Source organism: Ovis canadensis, chromosome 19, assembly GCF_042477335.2.
Source record: "Ovis canadensis isolate MfBH-ARS-UI-01 breed Bighorn chromosome 19, ARS-UI_OviCan_v2, whole genome shotgun sequence".
Classification (NCBI taxonomy): Eukaryota; Metazoa; Chordata; class Mammalia; order Artiodactyla; family Bovidae; genus Ovis; species Ovis canadensis.
In genome coordinates, this window is record NC_091263.1 from 59,866,998 (window position 1) to 59,890,502 (window position 23,505).

The 23,505-nt window shown below is 40.8% G+C and overlaps 1 protein-coding gene and 1 non-coding gene across 2 annotated transcripts in view; both read left to right on the forward strand.

Annotated features, from left to right (window-relative positions):
- Positions 1–23,505, forward strand: part of ERC2 (ELKS/RAB6-interacting/CAST family member 2) — a 1,004,571-nt gene that overhangs the window by 615,654 nt on the left and 365,412 nt on the right. The window lies entirely within an intron of this gene.
- Positions 16,287–16,404, forward strand: LOC138424930 (U5 spliceosomal RNA). The gene has a single exon (XR_011251025.1). It is a non-coding gene; the product is annotated as a U5 spliceosomal RNA (small nuclear RNA).

Here is a 23,505-nt window from a genome sequence, read left to right on the forward strand (position 1 = left end):
CTTTGATTTAATCAATAAGGTGTGACTGCTTGTCGGGCAATGGTTGTTCCTGTGGGCCTGTGACACACCCACCTTTTATATCGTTCTCACAGTGAAATAATATCACCATGAAAGAACACAGTAAAGATAATTACTCAAAGATTTTAGAGATAATCAATTGCTATGAATCTATTTCTGAAAAATTAGGCAAGAAGCAGCATCTCTCTAAGTCTTTAAATGAAATAATCACTAAAGTATGATTTAAATCCAGCCTCCTTCCAAAATAAGGGGAAATGTACAGAATTATAGCATCTTAAGCCTGTAACATAGCCTTTGAAATTGGTGGCTAGGTATGGAAGAATAACCTTACCCTGACCCTGCAAGTCTTACACATGGTTAGTATTAAACCCAGAAAGCTTAGATCATGGAAAATATGGAATGAAATATTTTGAAGGATTTAATAATGAGGACAAAACTTTTATTCCTTGTCAACTACCTCAGTTTCTCCTAGACCAAAGAATAAGTAGTTTTTTTCCACATATAAACTCCCATTTTTCCTAATAAAAGATGATATAATAAAAACAGATATTATTATCCTCAGTTTAGAGGTGAGGGAACTGAGACTCAGCGAGATTTCAAGTAATTTGCTTAAAGACATCTGGCCAGGATTAAACCCAAAATCTGTTCAGACTCCATTTCTACTACCTCATTTTTTCATGCAGTTATGTCAACTCCACCAAGTCCAGAACTTTTGTCTGTTTGAATCACTGCAGAAATCTTACTGCCTAGAACAGTGCCTGCATATGGTGGGTGCTCAGTAATTGCTCACTGATGGAATGAATAGATTGAATGCTGGAGACTGGATTTTGTGTACTTAGGAAGAAACGTATTTCAAGCATTTGTGACGTTATTGATGTGATCAGTAATTTATTAATCATAGCAGTACATTGATTCCATCAGCCTTTATTCGCTCTCTTTCACTTACCCAGCTTCTGCCTCCTTGTGTGTTGCTATGTGTCAGATTCAGGCTAATTTTTCTCATTGTTCTGCAGCTGTTCCCAAGTTAACTCTACACCTCCTGGAGTGATTTATTATGCCATTATAAGGAAACTTTCATTATTTCCTGTTTATAAAAAGAGCATATATTTCCAGAATTTTCAGAGAACAAGTAATGGTGAAGCTTGCTGGTTTTTGAGTTGTCAGAGCTGGGTTGAAATCCTGTTGTGTCCACTTGGTGGTTGTGTGACTTGGAGGAAAATGACCTTAACATTGCTGACCCTATAGTTTCCTCCTGTAATGGCTTTCGTGGGGTGGTTGTGAAGAGAAGCACTCAGAGGAGGGCTTGGCACATGGAAAATGAAATATGTGTGTAAATGGTGCTATCAGCCAATGAAAATATGTCATTTGTTTAGTATACTTTGTGAAGAGTATCATTTGTCTAAAATTTGGGTTTATTTTTCTAAAACGTATAAACCTTTTCCATGTGTATGTTTTCCCACTTAATTTCATGATTTCAGATAGCACCTAACTAAGACCTCTTTGGGTGAATTGCCACATTATTGCCAAAGTGCTTAATCTGCTGCCACTGCAAAATAAATAGAAAATTCCTCTGTTAATTCCTTTGGTAAAAGTAACAAAGCTCTGCTTCATTAAGCCCAATATGAACCTCATTCACTCTTTAACTGGCCCAGAAGCCCCACTAACAGGGTTCTTCCCAGGACTATGGGGACACAGGTGCAGGGCAGTTAAATTGACTGAGAACCCCAGTTAGATTTACCAGCCTCTTCAGATGTTTAGTCAACCAAACGGTTTGGTGAATCTTGATTGAGTTGAGTTGACCTATTGGTTATTGGGAATTAACTGAGTCAATGTTAGTGTGAACGGTCAGCTGGATGTGCCATTGTGTTTACTGTCACTCTGTGCCACTGTTGTTTTTCATTCAACGGACAGGCAAGTGTGCAAGCACCTTTAGGCAAGTCTACCCAGGACTGGGAAATCCTGGTACATGGGAAAAGCCGAATGGTGTTAGGAAGAGGGGTAGGGCCACGAATCAAGAGAAACAAGATGTGGTCTCATAACTCATCCATAACCTTAAAGGAGGTCGCTCTCTGGTTGCCTTGGTTTTTTTCTTTGGTGACATGGAGGTAGATATTACCTGCCCTACCTACTCCATAGAATTGTTACAGTAACAGGGTTTTTTAAAAAATACTGAACTGAAATTAATACAGACTAGCATATGTAAAAGCACTTTGAAACATAAAAGGGGATTTTGAAATGAGAGATGGTGTCTGTTAAGTTTGTTGCAAAATTAAATGACACAGTTATAGTATTGGAAAACAGCTGGGTGCAGCCTTCCAGCCTATATAAGCCAGACTGCTGTCCACATAATAACGAATTCACCAGGCCTGGTGAAGACCACTTGCCTTGGAAGCCATGGGCTCATAAGGTGGCGGTTCATGTTCCACGGCTCTCGAAGATAGCTCCTTCATCCTTATATGGGACTGAAATAGCTTTCCATGTAATTAGCATTACCGCTTGTCTTGGTTTTTGTTTCAGAGCTACATAGATTTCAGCTGAGCCCTGTCCACAGGACAGGCAGCCTTTTATTTTTCATAAATTTATTTTTATTTTATATTTGTTCAGGTAATATTGTGCATTCTAAATGGAGAAAAAAAGGAAGAGCAAAATTAAAAAAGAAACAAAATTGCCTATGATCCTACCACGCAGAGATAGATACTAATAGTATTTTGATGTCTACCTTTACAAATGCTCTTTATTTTTTTTTAACAAAATTAGATTGTATTTTTGTGTTTTGTAAATCCTTTTGCTTGCTAAATGGTAAACACTGCTCTGTGCAGCAAACATGGAATTGTATTATTTTTCATTATCTAACATACTATCATACAGATTTCTCCCTTTATCAGAGGCTTATCTTGGTGCCAGTATTTTGCTAATATAAAGAATGTCTTGATAGGCATCCTGCTGTGTCAGTTTGTTAGCTTATTTTCAAATAATTGCAGATTAATATGCAGTTATAAGAAATAATACAGAGGATTCTCTTGTATGCTTCACTTGTTTCCCTCAGTGGTAACATCTGGCTTAATTACAGCACAGTATTATGCCAGAAAGTTGATATTGATATAGCTGACCAACTTTACTTAGATTTCTCCAGTTTTATGTGTAGTCGTGTGTGTATGTATTTAGTTACATACCATTTTATCACACGGATACATCTGTATAGCCACCACCATGGTCAAGGTGTAGCACTGTCCATCATTACAAGGCTCCCTCACACTGACTTTTGATAGCTACACTCCTAACCCAACTGTTTTAATTTTTAACCAGAGTTTTCTATTGTGTTTTATCATTTTGGGACCTGTGCAACACTGGCCTTCATTTTTCCCTGCCATTTTTCTTGGCCAGGGAGGGAGTTGTCCTCTTAGTTTAAATTTAGGCTGAATTTAAAGTGGGAAAAATATTGCTTGATTAAAAGACTTCTCTTTAAATGAGTTGGTTAATTTGTTTACAGTGAAATTCCCTTTTAATATTGGATATCTAGAACTTGTCATATGGTAGGCATTCAAAAAGAAAATCACTTACGGCCCTACCATACAGAGACAGACAGTGATGGCATTTTGGTGTTTACATTTACAAATGCTCATTTTTAAAAAGAAAATTAAATTGTACTTCCATATTTTATAAATTCTGCATTTGAGGAATGAATGTCCACTGCTATAGGTGGACAAGTGAAAATGTGTGCCCTTATCAAGTTTGCATTTTAGTAAAATGAGTGATCAAAATGAATGGACAAATAAATGAGCAAATAAATAAATAGTTAGATGAATAAAGTAGCTTCTTGTGGAACCAAAGAAGTTTAGAATCCCACTTAGAAAGCTCTTTCCTTTGGTAAGGACCTCCTGATTATTTGGGAGTAGAGAGCGAAATGCCATGTCACTCCCTATAGTCTGAGAAACCTTCTAGGATCTGAGCCTAGTGGAGAGTCTTTGACTCTCTCTTGTGTAGGATTCTTTCCCCCAAATAAATATTTTTTTCCAGTTTAATCTTCATTGGTTAGTATTCCAACTGCCAGTCATTATTCCCACACTGGAAGAAACTAATGGTTCCCAACCATACATTTTCACAGAAGAACATAATATTCTCCTTCCCTTGTGTATAATATTATTCTTTTACTTAAAAAATATCTAAAACCTCTTACTAAAACATTTCATAATGGTTTGTCTTTGTTACATTTGCTTCTATTTAAAAGGGATTTTATTAAAATAATATTAAGAACATCATTCTATATGTTTGGTTTTATTAATACCAGTTAATGAGCTTACATTCCAGTAACAAGCTCGATTATTTAATTTGTGGCAAGTGAATTTGATATCTGTAGCTAAAAGGAATTGAAGGCCATGAGATAGTGTGCTTAAAATCTATCTGTGTGCATTTGCTCAGACAATTTAAACTAGCACAGTAATTTAATAGGCAGACAGGCAGGCTAACTGATCTGTTCCATTTAGTATTAAATACTGAATGAATAAGGGGTTTGAGAGCTGGTTAAAAGTTACATAATGTGAAGTGTGTAGTTTAGACTTTCTGTGGTGATTTCTCATACTTAATGTAAAGATTTTAAAGGGACATCTATAATTTAACTCGTCTGATGACATTGTGAGAACCACCTTAATTTACTGGGTATTGTTGCATTCTCGAATCTTCTCCAGATAGCCTCAGAAGTTTTGTATACACTGGGCTATTTTAGGAAGTTTACAGTGAGGTAAGACAGAGGCTTATTCCTAGGCATTATCCTGTTGGCCTCTTTGATCTAGGATCCCTTTTGAGAGAGCCACTCATTAGGTAAGTACCCTTCAAAGGAGAGGCAGGGTGCAGAAAATGATAAAATCAATTTATTCTTTCCTTCATGCCAACATGAGAAAAGACAAATCACATTTCTTTAGGAAGGAATCCTAAGTGCCTGGCAATTTGGACAGGATTAATGGAGCCTGGGAGAGGAGTTTTGAAGGCAACTGTTACTTAAAATTGATAAACTCAGTTGCAAGAGAAGTTATGGGGATTGAATGAAATAATGCATTTATAAGAAACTGATTTATAAGCCACAAAAGGCCATATATGTATCATGGTGCATGATATATTCATATGTTAGGTAAACCCACTGTAATTAGCATACCCTGAGCTCATCTTCAAATTCGAGTTGGCCTCACACTTTGAACAGTTTTTTGTATGCGGGGTGAGAGAGGGCTACAGTGCAATTTTCTCTGTAAGCCATGGTTATTTAGAAAAACTTTGGCATGTTCAATTTAAAATATATATTAAATACTATCGTAATATGTCTTGGGGTTCCCTGGTGGCTCAGATGTAAAGAATCTGCCGGCAATGCAGGAGACCCAGGTTTGATTCCTGGGTCAGGAAGATCCCCTGGAGAAGGGAATGGCAACCCACTCCAGAATTCTTGCCTGGGAAATTCCATGGACAGAGGAGCCTGGTGGGCTCCAGTCCATGGGGTCACAAAGAGTCAGAGACGACTGAGTGACTTCCACTTGATGTTAATGTGTCCTAGAATATCCCAATCTCTCTGTTCTTATTTGTCTCCTGCTAGTTCTAAAAGTAAATTGAGTCAGCTAAAATACTAGTGAAGCTTTTCTCAGCTTCCTAAGTTACCTGTAGTGATTGAAGACAGGTGGCAGAGAGAAGAACTGCTCATTCAGCAATGATTGTGGTTCGAGCTGTAGAGAGTCACATGATGGGCAGTTGTTTATCACTCAGGATTTCTGTTTCTCTCTTGTAACCCTGGAGTTGGTGGTTTAGGGCCTTTAGTGAAAGAGAAAAGACTTGATATACATAAAATTGGTAAATAAAACTGAACTACGATGAAAATAACTTTAGAATAGTGGAGTGGTCTAATTAGCTTGATGCAAGGAACAGAAAACTGCACATTCCAGAGGTTCACGCAAGCAGCGTAGTAACCAGGGACTGGCACTCCTGCCTTGATGCTTTGTTATTCTCTGCACATGAGATTCTGCATATGTTTTTCTCTGCACCTCATGATGCAAGGTTTTTGCCTCAGTTCCAACCATTCCATCCACATTCCTGCCGTCAGACAGGAGAAGGGAACCTCCCTGCCATTTAAGCTGCCCATACCATCCACTGACATCTGAGTCATTTAACAATTTATTTGATAAATAGTTGTTGGGTATCCATTGCTTGCAAAGACTGCTCTAAACCAGAGGCACTCACCTAATTACTGTTCTAAGTGGACACAAAGGACAAAGATCTCTCCATTCTAAGTAGGTGCAAGAACCAGAGTGGGGAAGAGGCACATTGATCAGTGTTTAACTCAGATGATCACATTTAGAAACAAGACAGGAGGAAAATCTGGATTTCAGCTGGGTGACTGTATGTCTGGCTAACTCTCAGGGAGTCTACTACCAAGGAAAGAAAGGGTGGAGAGATATTAGGGGCAACTAGCCGTCTTTGCTGAAATGAGCAAAGTATGGGAAGGAAAAATCAACTGATATTTTATCTCACTGAATATTTAAAAATAACTTTGCAGCTACATCTTTAGTGATAGCATTCCTCTCAGACATTTACTTGTGTGTATGTGTGTCCAGTAAGTATTTGAGTTCATTTCTGGGTTCCAGCATTGGTAAACTATGGGAGAGCCATGTGTTGAAGGAACATATTGGGAGGTACCTGAAAAATATGTTCATGGTTGGAATAGATGATGCATGAGGGGTGTTAGTCTAGAGAAGACCAAGAGACACATTCTTCCTCCAACTATTAAAGGGGTGACATGAGAGGAAAGAAATAGACTTGATTTATGCTGCCTGGGATGATTGTGTCTGAGCACAGTTATTCTTTAAGAAGACGAAGGCCTTCCTACAGTGCTTTGTAGCAGTCAGAACTCTATGCTCTTTTGAGGTGGTTTCCGAGGTATGTCAGCAAATCCTGGGGGGAAGGGTTGCTATAGAGAGATTCCCCATCCCCAGGGAGGGGTGGAAAGGTGATCTCCACAGTTCCTTTCAGTGTGTAAATTCTACCAGTCATTCTGCTAAATGAGTGATCTGGAACTTGAAGAATATTTAGGAGATGCTGGAATCTTGTTTCTTCTCTTAAGGAATTCTATTTGAAATGCAAAAACTTTTGCCAAAAACCAAAATGACTGCTTGGTCTAGGACACTGTCCTCTCAATAGGACCGCAAGTACAGAACCTATCCTGTACTTGAGTACATTGCATTTATTTTTCATGAAATTCTTTAGATATGAAATGCATGAGCCAAGCAGAGATGTGTTTCACAAATCATCACAGAGGAAAGAATCAGTAGTTAAACTGTGTCAGGTAGAATCAAGACCTCTTCACTCTTCTTGCCCTAATGTACTATCTTTGATTAAAATGCTTTCAGAGGATTAAATTAGCTCAGGCATATATACTATTCAGTTCATGCAGACTTTGGATAATGAGATTAACATTACCAGTGAACAGTTCTTAAGTGCTTATTACATGTCAGGCAGGGGCTATTTACTTCACTTGCGTATGACTGCCACCTCCTTTGAGATGGGGAGTCTTATGACCCCCAGTGTGTAAATGTAGGAACTGAGGCTCAGACACCTGAAACTCAAATACAAGTCTGTTTGACACTACAGGCTATGATCTTAACCACTGACAGTTTGTATCACACTTTCTCCTAGTGAAGAACAGGTTGTCATCAAAAGAATTTTATTTGGTGATGCTAGGATCCAGTTTTGATTAAACAGTGGATGGCAGCAGGCACATAGGTTCTTCTTCCAACTTGCATTAGGGAAGCAGGAGAGCAAGCCAGGTTGATGGTGGGAGGGAGGGGGCAGGAAGAGAGCTAGTTGGAGGAGGCCTTTGAACTCAGCTTCCTTATCATAAAACAAAATAGGGGAGACACTGTCTTCTGGCCAAAAACATGCACTAGATGTATAGTTTTAATAGTGAAAAATGTCAGTCAAATGGGTCCCTTGGTTTTTAGTGGAAATACAAACATTTTCAGAGCTAGAGCGGTATAATCTTTCAGCTTAAATAATCATAATCAGCAGTTAAATAATCTAAATGCTCATGAATTTGTAGAGTTGAAAGTATTCCAAGCACCACACTTCATGTTATCTCCATCTGCACAGCAGTAGCTCCACGGGAAAGAGAATCGTACAGGCCTCCCAACCTCCTAAAGTGTGGCAAGTCAAAGGGGGCAGTTGTGGTCCTTCTTTCAATCCAAAAGCAGCTTCCTTTTGGAGAAATTTTGTTAAGTGCTTGATCTAAGGATGTGGGGGATACTGGCAGCTTAAGCCCCAGGAGGCAAGGGGTGGGGCAGCTGTATACCAGGAAAAGTCAAGGGGTGGGCATTACAAGCAGGGTCACAGGTCAGGTCCTGAAATGATAATTCTCCGGGGCAGTGAGCAAGGCTCTCAGGACTTAAGTTCACATCCCAAATCTGCCAAAGGCAACTGCGTGAGCCAAGGCCAGCCTGACCCTCCAGCCATAAACAAGGCTCTGGACTCGGATGACCAGGTTGATATCTCCTGATTCTCTCAAGCAGTAGTTCTCACCCTGGCCGTAATTTTGCCCCTCAGGGACATTTGGTGAGATCTGGAGATAATATTGTTGTCACAGCTCAAGGGAAGATGCTACTGGCAGGTAGTGTGTAGAGACCAGCGACGCCAGTAAGCATCCCACAATGCACAGGATAGCCTAACAGTAAAGAAGTAGATGTTTTTTTTCAGGAATTCTGTTGGTTTTTCCATGATCCAGCAGATGTTGGCAATTTGATCTCTGGTTCCTCTGCCTTTTCTAAATCCAGCTTGAATATCTGGAAGTTCACAGTTCATGTACTGTTGAAGCCTGGCTTGGAGAATTTTGAGCATTACTTTGCTAGTATGTGAGATGAGTGTAATTGTACAGTAGTTTGAACATGCTTTGGCATTGCCTTTCTTTGGGATTGGAATGAAAACTGACCTTTTCCAGTCCTGGGGCAACTGCTGAGTTTTCCAAATTTGCTGGTGTATTGAGTGCAGCGCTTTCACAGCATCATCTTTTAGGATTTGAAATAGCTCACCTGGAACTTCATCACCTCCACCAGCTTTATGTGTAGTGATGCTTCCTAAGGCCCACTTGACTTAGCATTCCAGGATGTCTGGCTCTAGGTGAGTGATCACACCATCGTGGTTATCTGGGTCATGAAGATTTTTTTTGTGTAGTTCTTCTGTATATTCTTGCCACCTCTTCTTAACATCTTCTGCTTCTGTTAAGTCCATACCATTTCTGTCCTTTATTGTGCCCATCTTTGCATGAAATGTTCCCTTGGTATCTCTAATTTTCTTGAGGAGATCTCTAGTCTTTCCCATTCTATTGTTTTCCTCTATTTCTTTGCATTGATTATTTAGGAAGGCTTTCTTACCTCTCCTTGCTATTTTTTAGAACTCTGCATTCAAATGGGTGTAATTTTTTTTTCTCCCTTGCCTTTAGCTTCTCTTCTTTTCTCAGCTATTTGTAAGGCCCCCTCAGGCAACCATTTTGCCTTATTGCATTTCTTTTTCTTGGGGATGGTCTTGAACCCTGCCTCCTGTACAATGTCACAAACCTCCGGCCATAGTTCTTCAGGCCCTCTATCAGATCTAATCCCTTGAATCTATTTGTCACTTCCACTGTATAATCGTAAGGGATTTGATTTAGGTCATACCTGAATGGTCTAGTGGTTTTCCCTGCTTTCTTCAATTTAAGTCTGAATTTGGCAATAAGGAGTTCATGATCTGAGCCACAGTCAGCTCCCAGTCTTGTTTTTGCTGATTGTATAGCACTTCTCCATTTTTGGCTGCAAAGAATATAATCAATCTGATTTCAGTATTGACCATCTGGTGATGTCCATGTGTAAAGTCTTCTCTTGTGTTGTTGGAAAAGCATATGCTATGACCAATGGGTTCTCTTGACAGAACTCTATTTGCCTTTGTCCTGCTTCATTCTGTACTCCAAGGCCAAATTCACCTGTTATTTCAGGTATCTCTTGACTTCCTACTTTTACATTCCAGTCCCCTATAAAGAAAAGGACATCCTTTTTGGGTGTTAGTTCTAGAAGGTCTTGTAGGTCTTCAAAGAACCGTTCAACTTCAGCTTCTTCAACATTAGTGTTTGGAGCATATACTTGGATTACTGTATTATTGAATGGTGTGCCTTGGAAATAAAGAGAGATCATTCTGTAGTTTTTAAGATTGCATCCAAGTATTGCATTACTGACTCTTGTTGACTGTGAGGGCTACTCCATTTCTTCTAAAGGATTCTTGCCCACTGCTGCTGCTAAGTCGCTTCAGTCATGTCCGACTCTGTGCTACCCCATGGACGGCAGTCCACCAGGCTCTGCCGTCCCTGGGATTCTCCAGGCAAGAACACTGGAGTGGGTTGCCATTTCTTCCTCCAATGCATGAAAGTGGAAAGTGAAAGTGAAGTCGCTCAGTCATGTCCAACTCTTTGCGACCCCATGGACTGCAGCCCACCAGGCTCCTCCGTCCATGGGATTTTCCAGGCAGGAATACTGGAGTGGGGTGCCATTGCCTTCTCTGTAGTAGATATAATGGTCATTTGAGTTAAATTCACCCATTCCTGTCCATTTTAGTTCATTGATTCCTAAAATGTTTATGTTCACTCTTGCTCTCCTTTTCGACCACTTCCAATTTACCTTAACTCATGGGCCTAACATTTCAGGTTCCTATGCAATACTGCTCTTTACGGCATCGGACTTTATTTCCGTTACCAGTCACATCCACAGCTGGGCGTTGTTTTTGCTTTGGCTCTGTCTCTTCATTCTTTCTGGGGCTCTCCACTGATCTCCAGTAGCATGTTGGGCACCTACGCACCTGGGTAGTTCATCTTTTAGTGTCATATCTTTTTGCCTTTTCATACTGTTCATGGGGTTCTTCTCAAGGCAAGAATGCTGAAGTGGTTTACCATTCCTTTCTCCAGAGGGCCACATTTTGTCAGAACTCTCCAACAAAAAGCTATGTTTTTTCCAGCTGAGTGCCAAAGAATTGATGATTTTGAAATGTGGTGTTGGAGAAGACTCTTGAGAGTCCCTTGGACTGCAAGGAGATCAAAGCAGTCAGTCCTAAAGGAAATCAGTACTGAGTGTTCATTGAAAGGACTGATGCTGAAGCTGAAACTCCAATACTTTGGCCCCCTGATGCAAAGAACTGACTCACTGGAAAATACCCTGATGCTGGGAAAGTTTGAAGGCAGGAGGAGAAGGGGATGACAGAGGATGAGATGGTTTGATGTCATCACTGATTTAATGGACATTAGTTTGAGCAAGCTCCAAGTTGGTGATGAACAGAGGAGCCTGGCATGCTGCAGTCTTTGGGGTCACAAAGAGTCAGACACGACTGAGTGACTGAACTGAACAGCAAAGAATGATCCACCTCCAAATGCCAGGAGTGCCAGGGCTGAGCAACTCGTTACTTGCCTCCCTTTTTAAAATTGGTGTTTTTTAAATGAGAGAAGAGAGAAAACTTAATAGGTTCTCATCTCTGATTTAGCTTGACTTATTTTCAAAGGGGACATGTGTTTCCCCCATTCAACATCATGATTTTGGCCCAGAGGGCTTGATGGTCTGGGTTCTTCCTGTGTTTTGTGCAACTCTGACTTGATTCTGGATTGCTTTCTCGGGACTACAGACCCCAGAGAAATTGGCACAAGTCTCATATCTAAATTCCTAAGAGACTGTGCTCCCTGTAAGATATAAATCCTGGCTAAGATACAAAAGACCTAATCCTCCAATGCCTACTGCTCAGTGGACCATGCAGTCCTCTCCAGCTCCAGTGTTCCATCATTCGGTAACTTCTGGATCTCTCTGGTCCTCACTTTCTCCAACTATAAATGAAGGGTATGGGATTGGCCAGTCCTCCAGCCAGGCCTCTAAACTGATGCCCCCTTTACTCTCTCTCTCTCCCCTCATTCATCCTTTTCCACTTGTTCCTTCTTTCATCACAACCCATTAGGTAGTTAGGTCTTTTCCTAGGAACCATTTCTTGCAATGATTATTTAGAGCAAAAAGGATAGAAGTAAAATAATGCCACTGCCAAAGTGAGAGAATGTATTCCAGAGCTGTGGCACCAATGGGATAGACTGTGGTCCAGTTGCCAGCTCTTTCCCAGAAGAGAGAGGCCAGTTCTTGGGGGAAATTCCAGCTTGAAGGTTTTCTGTCTCCCTGTATCAACTTCTTTGCAAAAGGAAAATAAACTGTAGATGTTATTGTGGGATGCCTCAGCCCTGAGGACGTAGAGGGGAAACATCAATAACTGCAGCCCAGTGACAGAGGACATCATGACAAAAGCTCCCAAGTCACTGAAGACCTCCAGGATGAAGCAGAGAGTGGAGGTGACGAAGGTTTTGGATGTTCTTGGTTCCTGGAAAGCACTTAATGAAAGTTTGTGGAAGGAAGGAAGGAATGCTGATGGAAATTATGCTCTGCCTCTTGCTAGTGGTCTCTCCCTCCTGTCCCCACCTTTTCCACTCTGGCCTTCTCTTCAACCCAATCTCCTCTTTCTTCTTCTTTCCTTTTCCTCATGTTCCTCTCTCCTTTGTTTCTTCTCCTTTCCCTATCCCTATTCTGGTGCCCTACAAAGTGAGAGGTGTCAAAATATTTTCTGTATCTTGCTAACATAATGATTCCCTTGCTAGATTCTAATTTTAACTATTGAGCAGAAGGCAGACCTGGGAAAGAGTGTGCGTGTGTGTGTGTGTGTGTGTCACACACATGCATCTTGGAGGGCAGAGAAGGGGCTGGCGCTGGCAATCTTGCCTGAAGAATGAGATCTTGAGGGGAAGCTGCTCAGTTTCTCAGGAGCAAAGCAATTGAGAGCTAGAGCCTGAAGCCAAGTTGCCAGTCAAGAACAGCCAAAGTCTTTTGTTTTCCAGTCATGGAATTTGGGAGCCAACAGATTGTGAAAATTGAAATGCAGCATTTGACTGGATCTCTGGGTTAAGCCAATATCCCTGGGATCTTAATTTGAACCTGCAGGAGTCTTTGGCCAACTTCCTTGAGAATCTGGTATTACTCACACCCAAGCCTTCGCTTCCTTGGAGAGACTTGCAGAGCACACTGCAGCTTGTGCCCACATGTGTTAGGATCAAAGTTAAATTGTCTTTCTGTTCTGTTTTGAAAATGGTGTTTAGGTGTTCAGTTTATGAGCCCTGAGCTTGGTGCTTCTTTCTCTTCTTGGCTCTATCTCCGGATGTTTTCTTGAAAAAGTTCCCTTCAGTGCATTTCTAAGGCTTTATTCTGAGGCAGTATGGTAGGTCCAGTGGTTATTCTCTGCTCTGCCCTCCACCTGCCGTTCTTTGGGAGGGGAGACTGTTCCCTGGAACGCTGCCCCAGTAGGATGCATTGCAGGGGCTCCTTTGCTGGCTGACTTCTGGTGGGTCCAGGGCCTGATGGAGGCACTGCAGGAGATGGGAGGGTGCATGCCTGACAAGTTGCTTCATTCATGTCAGACTCTTATGCTGGAAAGGGTCGCCATGCCCTCCTCCAGGGAATCTTCCTGACCTAGGAATGAAACCTATGTCTCTTGTGTCTCCTGCATTGGCACGTGGGTTATTTACCACTAGCACCACCTGGGAAGCCCAATGAAGGGTGGGAAGAGAAAAAGACTAGAGAATTTCCTCCCTGTCCCTTCTGGCACTGGGGCCACATCTCTGGCAGTAGGGACTTCTCCCCATGACTGTAGCTCCTCTTAGCAATGCCCCATCCATAATTCCCATTGGCACTGGGATTAACTCATATTTCCCGTTGCCCCTTCAGCCCAAGGTGCAATAATAGCCAACCCCTTGTTGCCATTTCTGGGGTGCCTTGGCACATTTGTTTTATTAACCTTGCCCACCTCTCCTCTGTAGTCCTTTCATTGAAGTCTCTGCACTGGACCTGTCTGTGGTGAATTCAGTTTCTGGCCAAATCTAGACCAGTGCAGTGGGGAAGATCATAGTGCTGTAGTCATAGGTGTGAGATTTGTTACGATGATTTGAGAAAACATTGTTTAAAAATGTTTACATTTCCCATAGTAAGTAATTTTGGAAAAAGAAGCAGAATGCTTGATGCTACAGTCAAAATATTAAAACAAAACTGTCATTCTGTGGTTCTATAAAAATAGTTGGTTTTTAAATAACCCTTGAATACAAATGACTGCTGCTGTGACAATCCCAGAAAGATGTGAAGCTGATGTTTCCAGAGTCAGCCTCAGTCTCAGGACTAGTGAAAACAGCCCCCTCTTCCTGCCATGTACAAAGAATAAATGCCCCTTCCATATTCTTTAGGCTTGGGGGAGTTGGTTTGACTGAAAATGGAAGAGTTTTTTGAGATGGAAGGAAAGAGAGCATTCTAGAAGTCCTGGGCTACAGTATAAGACAGCTGCCTCCAGGCCCTGACATCTTTACAGCCAGGCTCAGGGCACTTGGGAGTCCCATAAAGTTAAAGGCATTGCATCTTTGATCAGCAACTGCTCTAATGCAGACCTCCAGACTGAGGTGCAAGCTCAGCATGCCTACTCATTGATTCAGTCACTGTTCAGACATTGATTCAGCTCATTCATGAAACAAGTGATCCAGGAAGTCGCAGTTGTTTATTGAGACAATGAACGAACAATTTCATGTCCAGTTATGGGATTAGAAAATTGAATGTAGAATTGCAGCTAGGATAAGTGTGCAAAAAAGGAAAGATCTTTGTAGAGAAGAGAGCATCCTAAAGGTAGTAGAAGGGGTCCTTTAGGATAAACCATGAAGTGTTGAGTGAGTGGGAGTTCACTAAATTGAAGAGGCAGGCTAGGTGAGTGGATCAGGTCAGAGAGCACATTCTAGGAGGAGGAGATTCCCTGTGCAAAGGCCCTGTGGTAGAAGGGAGCAACATGCTTTTACTTAATTCACAGGAGGCCTGTGTGGTGGAAGCACAGAGACTGAAGGAAAGCAGGATTGACTGAGGCTGTAGGGATGGCAGAGGCTGGACTACCCCTGGGGGCCGTGGTCAGATTATTGATACTTATCCTAGGAACAAGAACCCACTGTGGGTGAAGTAACATGATCAGATTATGATTTGAAAATGATAAAAAGCAATTATAGTGTACTTACCATGTGCCAGAAACTTTTAAAGACCTTTGTAAATATAAACTTAGTATCTTCACAGCTTCCTCTAGGATAAATACTGTGGCCATTCTCATACTACTTTTCAGGAAAGAGAGGCACAAAGTTGACCAGCCCAGGGTCACATAGCCCAGGTAGGGTTTGAGCCTCTCAGAATCGCCCTGTAGTCTTGCCCCATTGCTTGACCGCCACAGCACACAGAGGCTTTTGTGTGGAGCATAGATTTGGATGTGGGCATGCTACTAGGAAGCTGCTGAAGTTTTTGAGGTGGGAAAAGATTATCCTAAGATGGTGGCAGTGGAGATGGAGAGAAATGCAAGTTTTCAAGAGACCTATAGGGAGCTGAGCTTATTGGACTAGGTTTAGAGTGACTACTGGAGTGGTGGAGATGGGCCTCCCCCTCTTCCTCTTCCTGCCAGCTCTGTGTTCTGTTTCCCTGAATGCTTTCATGCCTTTATGCAGGACTGTGAGGGAGTTGCTGTGGCAACTATTGCTCTAGTCCAGACTTTCTTAATGGCAACCCTTCTGATGCTGGGCTGGTTAATTCTTTGTTGTGGGAGCTGTCTTATGTTTAATAGCATCTGTGGCCTTTACCTAGTGGATGGTGGGAACAATCCCCCACCTCCATTTGCAACAATCAAAAATAGCCCCAGATATTTCCAGAAGTCCCCTTTGAAGGCAAAATATCCCTTGAATGAGAAGTGCTAGTCTACTCCTAGCCTCTATATATCTGTAGTTTCTCACCTTGGACTAGCAGCCTACCACCTCCCTGGAATACTGTGAGCCTTGAGCCAGTGTGTTAGTGGTATTAGTGAAGTTTTAAACTGGCCCATGCCCAACATGTGGGCCTTCTGCCTTCTGGAAGCAGGCAGTCCTAGATTGGGTAGATTCAGAAAGTTTAGAAAGGAGCCTTTCCCACTATTTAACAGTGTCATCTTTGTCTTTAGTAGGGTAGCTTAGACAGCTGTCTATAATTCACGGCCATTTTCTTTAGGGACATATACTCTTTAGTTCTAGGAACTGATTTCAAGATGAACTTTCTGTAATCTGCTCTCAGGTGTGGGCATTGCCTGAATCTTATGTTTCTGGAACAACTGTTTTCTCAATAGCTCCAAAAGTTTCCTGTGAAGACTTTGATTTCTTTAGAAGGTCTTTCATACTCTGGTTTCTTTTCAGGCTGAATAAATCTTTCACCTTTTACTAAAGCTTTCCATGGAGAAGGCCTTTCATTGAAGAATATATCAAAGTTAGATAACCTTCTCATTTGGAATGATGAATTTATCAAGAGCCTGTATTTAGAGAATTTTAAAGAATTTTGTTCATTTGAAAATTCCCTAGTAAATAATATATTTTTTAAAAGTACCTTGAATAGTCTGCCTTTTAATGTAAAACCCATGCTGGCATCTGAGGAGAAATACCCAAATGAGATATGACTATAAGTTAGTGTTGATGAAAGCTGGGTTTTATCTTTTTTTTAAAGGATGGGGTGCTTCCATGGAACAGAGAGCTGTATTCCTGTGAGAATCATCTCTTGTCTAATTGATGGCCCAATGGGCTAGGGTAAATTTCTGTTAGACCTTATTTTTTATTTTAAAGATGTCAATTGCATACAAAAGTACAGTGAAACTCCACTTACCTTTCACCTAACTTCAGCCATTACTCAACTCATTGGCAGTACTGTTTGCTTCCTATCCCACATTTCCCCACTCCTGTGCCTCGGTTATTTTGAAGCAAATCCCAGGCATTATATCATTTCATTCATAAATATTTCAATATAAACATTCTTTTTTAAGATAAACATTTGTGACAGCAAATTACAAACACTTTAAGGTGGAGGATAATTCTAATGAAGGCTTTCCCCCATAAATTTGAAACTCACCGGAATCCAAATGTGAGAGGTTTAGATTCTGATTTTTTTTAATGTTGCTATAAAACTGCAAAATGGACCATTTAGTGGCATTATATAGGGAAATTCGAAAAATTTATACCACCTGACACATTCTTCAATTGATTTCTGGCTCTGTTCACCCTGGCTTATGCTCACATCTCAGAACTGACATGACTACATCATGGTAGACTTTTGTTACCTCTTGGTGATTGTTGACATTTCTACACATGACTGGAAGGACGGGCCTTTCTTGGTCTTGTGTCTTTTCAGTTTCTTGACTGAATGGTAACTCTTCAAAATTTTGAAGAAAGAAAACAGACAACAGCTTTTGTTGAAGGGTGACCATAAACTAATGGTTAGTCTCATCTTTATGCCTAAGGGTTCTTGGGTATTGATTAATGGTAACTTTTCTACAGAGAATATAGCTGAGATTAAGCTCTCTTTGTAATAAGATTAAACTCCCAAATCTCTACTGAGGCTTGAAGATAACTATTTTGCTTCTTGCACTGTTTTTGTTGACGATGATCTCTTCTTGTTCCCAGAAGCCCCATTTCCTTGGGAATTTTTTTTTTCTTCAGTTATTCTAGAGCAGTCATCCCAAACCTTTTTGGCACTTGTCACCAGTTTCGTGGAAGATAATTTTCCCGTGAACAGGGCTCGGGGAAATAGTTTCAGAATGATTCAAGTACATTACATTTATTGTACGCTTTATTATTATTATATCAGTTCCACTTCAGATCATCAGACATTAGAGCCCAAAGCTTGCAGACCCCTGCCCTAGGGTGTTTGTTCTGTAATTAATTCAATCACAATTCATTGAGCAAGAGGTAGGCTTCTCCCACTGCACTAGATGCCTATCTATTCATGGCTCACACACAGTACCCATTTCCCCAGCGCTTAACTCCAGTCTCGATGTTTTAGTTATTAGAATGGATCTTGTATATCCAACCTGAATGGTTTTGGGGAGGAGCAGAATGATTTCCATCTCTGAACATCTTCTTTGCCCTGTTCTCCCTCAACTAGGTTACCAGGGTATATCTTTGGGTTGAGCCAGATGTTTGTCTTGGGCTTGGTATTCCAACCTAGTTGCTCTAGAGGGGAATGATTTAGGAATGCGTAACAGGTGGGCCAAGAACTTGGGCAACAGTCTTGCCCCACTTGAAATAGAAGGTGGATAGAGAAGGTGTCCCAAAAGGATAGGGAAATGTGAAGGTTCGGGTCTCACTCCAAAACAGACTTTATATCCATCACATTTTGGTTGACAGTTGGCCTCGAGCCAGGCAAGACTACATGATGACGATTAAGTGTGTCATCATGAAAACTTAGTGTTTCATGTCACCTAGCCTGTCCTCTCATCTGGTGATGCTCCCTAAATTGCAACAGCATTTCTGGAAAGAGGTCCTTTAACCTCTGCCCAGCATCAGGGTTGATGAGGAATACATTAGCACAAGAGTCAAGAGCCTGGGCTTTGAAAGGAAAGATGACTTGGGTTTATATCTCTGCCTTGCCATTTACTCTTCTTGCACTGTGACACCGACAAATGTATAAATGGCATTACCTTGCCTGTGGAGTTTCTCTGATGATTAAATGAGCTAATACATATAAAACACTCAGCACAGACCTATATTTAGCAACTCTTAATACATCTGTTTATCAGCGTTCTCTCAGAGAACTGTCCCTTAAATGTCTGCCTTTCGTTGCACTGTAATAATTTTATTCGTCATGTCACCCTCTTGCTTTTTTATTATTTTGCATTTTGCTTTTTGGGGCACATGAGCATTTAGTCCTTCTTAATGATTCTTGAGTATTTAACACTGTTCTTCTGTCTTGTCCTGTTCTCAGTAGCCCCCATGCTACAGAATCTTCTTATCGCCAAAGTCCCCAGTTCTTCTTTGTCTTCTTCTAACAGGTTTAGAGGGCCCTTAGTAGTCTAACCCATCTCCATTAGATTATTCTGTGGATTCTTTTTCTGTGGATTCCACAGTTAGTCACTGGGCACTTTCTATGGATAGGGCATTGAGTCCAGCCCTGTTAACATGGTACCAACCTAGTGAAACTTATGCACTAATGAGGAAGATGGAGTAAGAACTCTGATAAGAAAGGCCCAGGGTTGGGGTGGGGGGGGATGGTATTAGGACATTGAATCCAGATAGGAAGGAAGCATGGGGGCTTAAAGAAGCTTCCAGGAAGAATAAAGGCCCCTGATATGAGACCTAATGGGTGAGAGATGTGAGCCAGGTAATGAAGGGGGATAGGAGGAGTATTTCATATGGGACTTAAATACAGTATTTAAATGGACAACAATTAAATAGACGGGGTCCTGCTAAGAACCCAAACAACTCTGGAAGATTCTGCTGAAAAATGTCCACCTCCATGGGGAGAGGGTATCAGAAATGTCATTCCCATAAGTATGCAATAATGGCTAACCTTCTACCACAGCACCCTTGCCTCCTAACCTTATCTTTACCTTAAAACAAATAGTTTCCCCTCCAAGCAGGTTAGAGTGCCCTTTTTCCTGCATTCTCACATTCTTCGTGACATGTGGTCATTGAAAGTTGGCTACTAACCCAAGTCATTTTTCGCAAGCTGCCACTGGAGATGCTATCTACACAATGTATAGGAACACTGTTTACATTCACTTTGGCCAGCTATAACTGGATATGAAATTTTCAGCATTACCTTTCTTGCATGATGGTATCAGAAATAATTTATATGTTTATAATAAGAAAGGATTTTTAAAAAAATAAGATACACAATGAAAGGGGTTCCCAGAACTGGTCTGGAGTTTTTCAAGGAGATATTGAGTGTGGAAAAGATTTAAAACTCCAGCTTGGAGTTTGCTTTTCAATACAACTAATAGTGTATACAGGAAAATCCATGCCAGCAAACTTGAACAGCTTTTCATTGCATAGCCAAATGTTTTATTATTTTAATTTTTGAAATAATACAAAAAGAAAAGAACTACCAAAAGAATATAAAACCTTAGCAAGAAACAATTTGATTCCTACCAAGACTGACTTCAATGAAAATGGGCCTATGCCCTTTAGCATCTCTGAAAACACGCTTTCTTCTTTAAGCTTCATTAACTAAAGACGTAATAATGATCACAGTAGGATGGTGTTTCTATTGAGTAGCAGCCAATGGAGGACCAGGAGAGCCTTAGCCTCTGATGCCAAAGTCCACAAGGCAAGGGCTCTCTAAAATCAGCTGGGAGAGGAGAGCGGGATTGCTTTTTTTTTTTTTTTTTTTTTTGCCGACTGAGTGAATTATGCCCCTGTCTCATGAACTGTTTTAGCATCATTTCCTTGGGCCTCAGTGGCATCCACAGCAGAAGTGATTAACTATAGGCTCAAAAGGTTCTTAACTCCAGCCAAGAAACCAGTTAGAGGAATGCAGCAGATGCTCCTGCATCTTAGACGTGGGTTGTATTATCTCTTGCTTGCCACACCTGCAGGGGCAAAGCCTGCCTGTTGGAGATACAGAGCTTAACTCTACACATATATTAGTGTACAGACCACACACATACTCATGCTTCCTGATAAGACCCAGAGGTATACACGCTACTTCATTTAAAGATTAAAGAACTAGTAAATTCATCTATAATATGTTAAAATGTACATAGGGTCAGTAAGGCAGGAGAGAAGAGGTCATCTGTTATCATCATGGAAGAGTCAAATGACCCATGGAACAGCCAAATGAATACAGCAAATTATCTGTACTAGATCTGAAATTCTGTGAGTGCTACATATTTTAACAGAATAATAGATTGGATGATATAGATTCATTGTGTTATTGTTCAGTTCAGTTCAGTAACTCAGTCGTGTCCGACTCTTTGCAACCCCATGAATCGCAGCACACCAGGCCTCCCTGTCCATCACCATCTCCCGGAGTAAACTCAGACTCACGTCCACCGAGCCCGTGATGCCATCCAGCCATCTCATCCTGGGTCGTCCACTTCTCCTGCCCCCAATCCCTCCCAGCATCAGAGTCCTTTCCAATGAGTCAACTCTTCGCATGAGGTATCCAAAGTACTGGAGCTTCAGCTTTAGCATCATTCCTTCCAAAGAAATCCCAGGGTTGATTTCCTTCAGAATGGAGTGGTTGGATCTCTTTGCAGTCCAAGGGACTCTCAAGAGTCTTCTCCAACACCACAGTTCAAAAGCATCAGTTCTTCGGCGCTCAGCCTTCTTCACAGTCCAACTCTCACATCCATACATGACCACAGGAAAAACCATAGCCTTGACTAGACAGACCTTAGTCGGCAAAGCAACGTCTCTGCTTTTGAATATACCATCTAGGTTGGTCATAACTTTTCTTCCAAGGAGTAAGCGTCTTTTAATTTCATGGCTGCAATCACCATCTGCAGTGATTTTGCAGCCCCAAAAAATAAAGTCTGACACTGTTTCTACTGTTTCCCCGTCTATTTCCCATGAAGTGATGGGACCAGATGCCATGATCTTCATTTTCTGAATGTTGAGCTTTAAGCCACCTTTTTCACTCTCCTCTTTCACTTTCATCAGGAGGCTTTTTAGCTCCTCTTCACTTTCTGCCATAAGGGTGGTGTCATCTGCATATCTGAGGTTATTGATATTTCTCCTGGCAATCTTGATTCCAGCTTGTGTTTCTTCCAGTCCACTGTTTCTCATGATGTACTCTGCATAGAAGTTAAATAAGCAGGGTGACAATATACAGCCTTGATGTACTCCTTTTCCTGTTTGGAACCAGTCTGTTGTTCCATGTCCAGTTCTAACTGTTGTTTCCTGACCTGCATACAGATTTCTCAAGAGGCAGGTTAGGTGGTCTGGTATTCCCATCTCTTTCAGAATTTTCCACAGTTTATTGTTAAAAGCAGTAAATAATATTTTTGTAGGGCTTTGAAATTATAAAAATGCTTTCTCTTGTGTGACGTTTTCAAGTGACTAATAGCATGGATGTTACATCTCTTTTCATATCTGATAAATCAAGAATCACTTATTTTGAATAAGACTTATTTTAAAAAACATAAATTAAATGTGCATATTGTAAGAATACTGACTAGCATCAGGAAGCAAGTGTTTACCTGAGAAAAAGACTTGATGTTTGGATTTTTTTTTCTAATCTCTTTTCCTTTGCATACATTTTGCATAGTCATGATTTTATTGCTACTATTAGCGCTGTTTTTTCTTTTACAGGGAACAATGCTTCTTATTCTCCAGTTAGTATTAAAAAATTTTATTTAAAAAATTGAATATGGTAGGAATAGTGCATATACAGTCACTGTGGGTAAAGGGAATCCTTATAGTTTAGTTTGGAACTATGTACAAGGTTTAACTATTTTCTAAATTTGATTGTAGTGATGGGTTCACAACTGAATATATTACAACTCATTTACTTGTACACTTTAAATGGGTGAATTGTGCAATATGTGAATTATATCTTAATAAAGCTATTAAAAGTGTAGGGCTCTGCACAGTATTATGAGATCTCCCTGAGTCAGTGCTAGGAGCTGAAAGCAGACAGAGAAGATTGCATAATTAGGTCATGGCATTATAACTTAGACATGTACTTTTTCAGTGATTCCACAGAGGTGAAAAAGCAATTCATTTAGCCTGTGAGGTAGGGAGGACTTTGAAACATATTTAAACTAAATCGTAAAGACTGATAGGAGTCCAGTGGATGAAGGAGTGAAAGTAGCATAGGGATGTGGGTAATAGGAACTCAGTAAGGACTTATTAAATAGGAGTTATAGTGATGCTAGTAATAGGGGTGTTGGTAGTGATGGTCGCTGATGATGATAGCAGTGATGATGATGACTATCAGAGGATCATGGTAGTCATGGTTGTGGTGATGGCATAATGTTGAAGATAATGATGGTGACAACATGATAATAGTAGTGGTAATGGTGGTTGTGGAAGTGATTTTACAAAGACTTATATGCAGAGTACATCATCAAGATTGCCGGGAGAAATATCAATAACCTCAGATATGCAGATGACACCACCCTTATGGCAGAAAGTGAAGAGGAGCTAAAAAGCCTCTTGATGAAAGTGAAAGAGGAGAGTGAAAAAGCTGGCTTAAAGCTCAACATTCAGAAAACGAAGATCATGGCATCCAGTCCCATCGCTTTATGGGAAATAGATGGGGAAACAGTGGAAACAGTGTCAGACTTTATTTTTTTGGGCTCCAAAATCACTGCAGATGGTGACTGCAGCCATGAAATTAAAACACTTACTCCTTGGAAGAAAAGTTATGACCAACCTAGATAGTATATTCAAAAGCAGAGACATTACTTTGCCATCTAAGGTCCGTCCATGGGAAATGGATGGGGAAACAGTGGAAACAGTGTCAGACTTTATTTTTTTGAGCTCCAGGGTCACTGCAGATGGTGACTGCAGCCATGAAATTAAAAGACGCTTACTCCTTGGAAGAAAAGTTATGACCAACCTAGATAGTATTTTCAAAAGCAGAGACATTACTTTGCTGACTAAGGTCCATCTAGTCAAGGCCA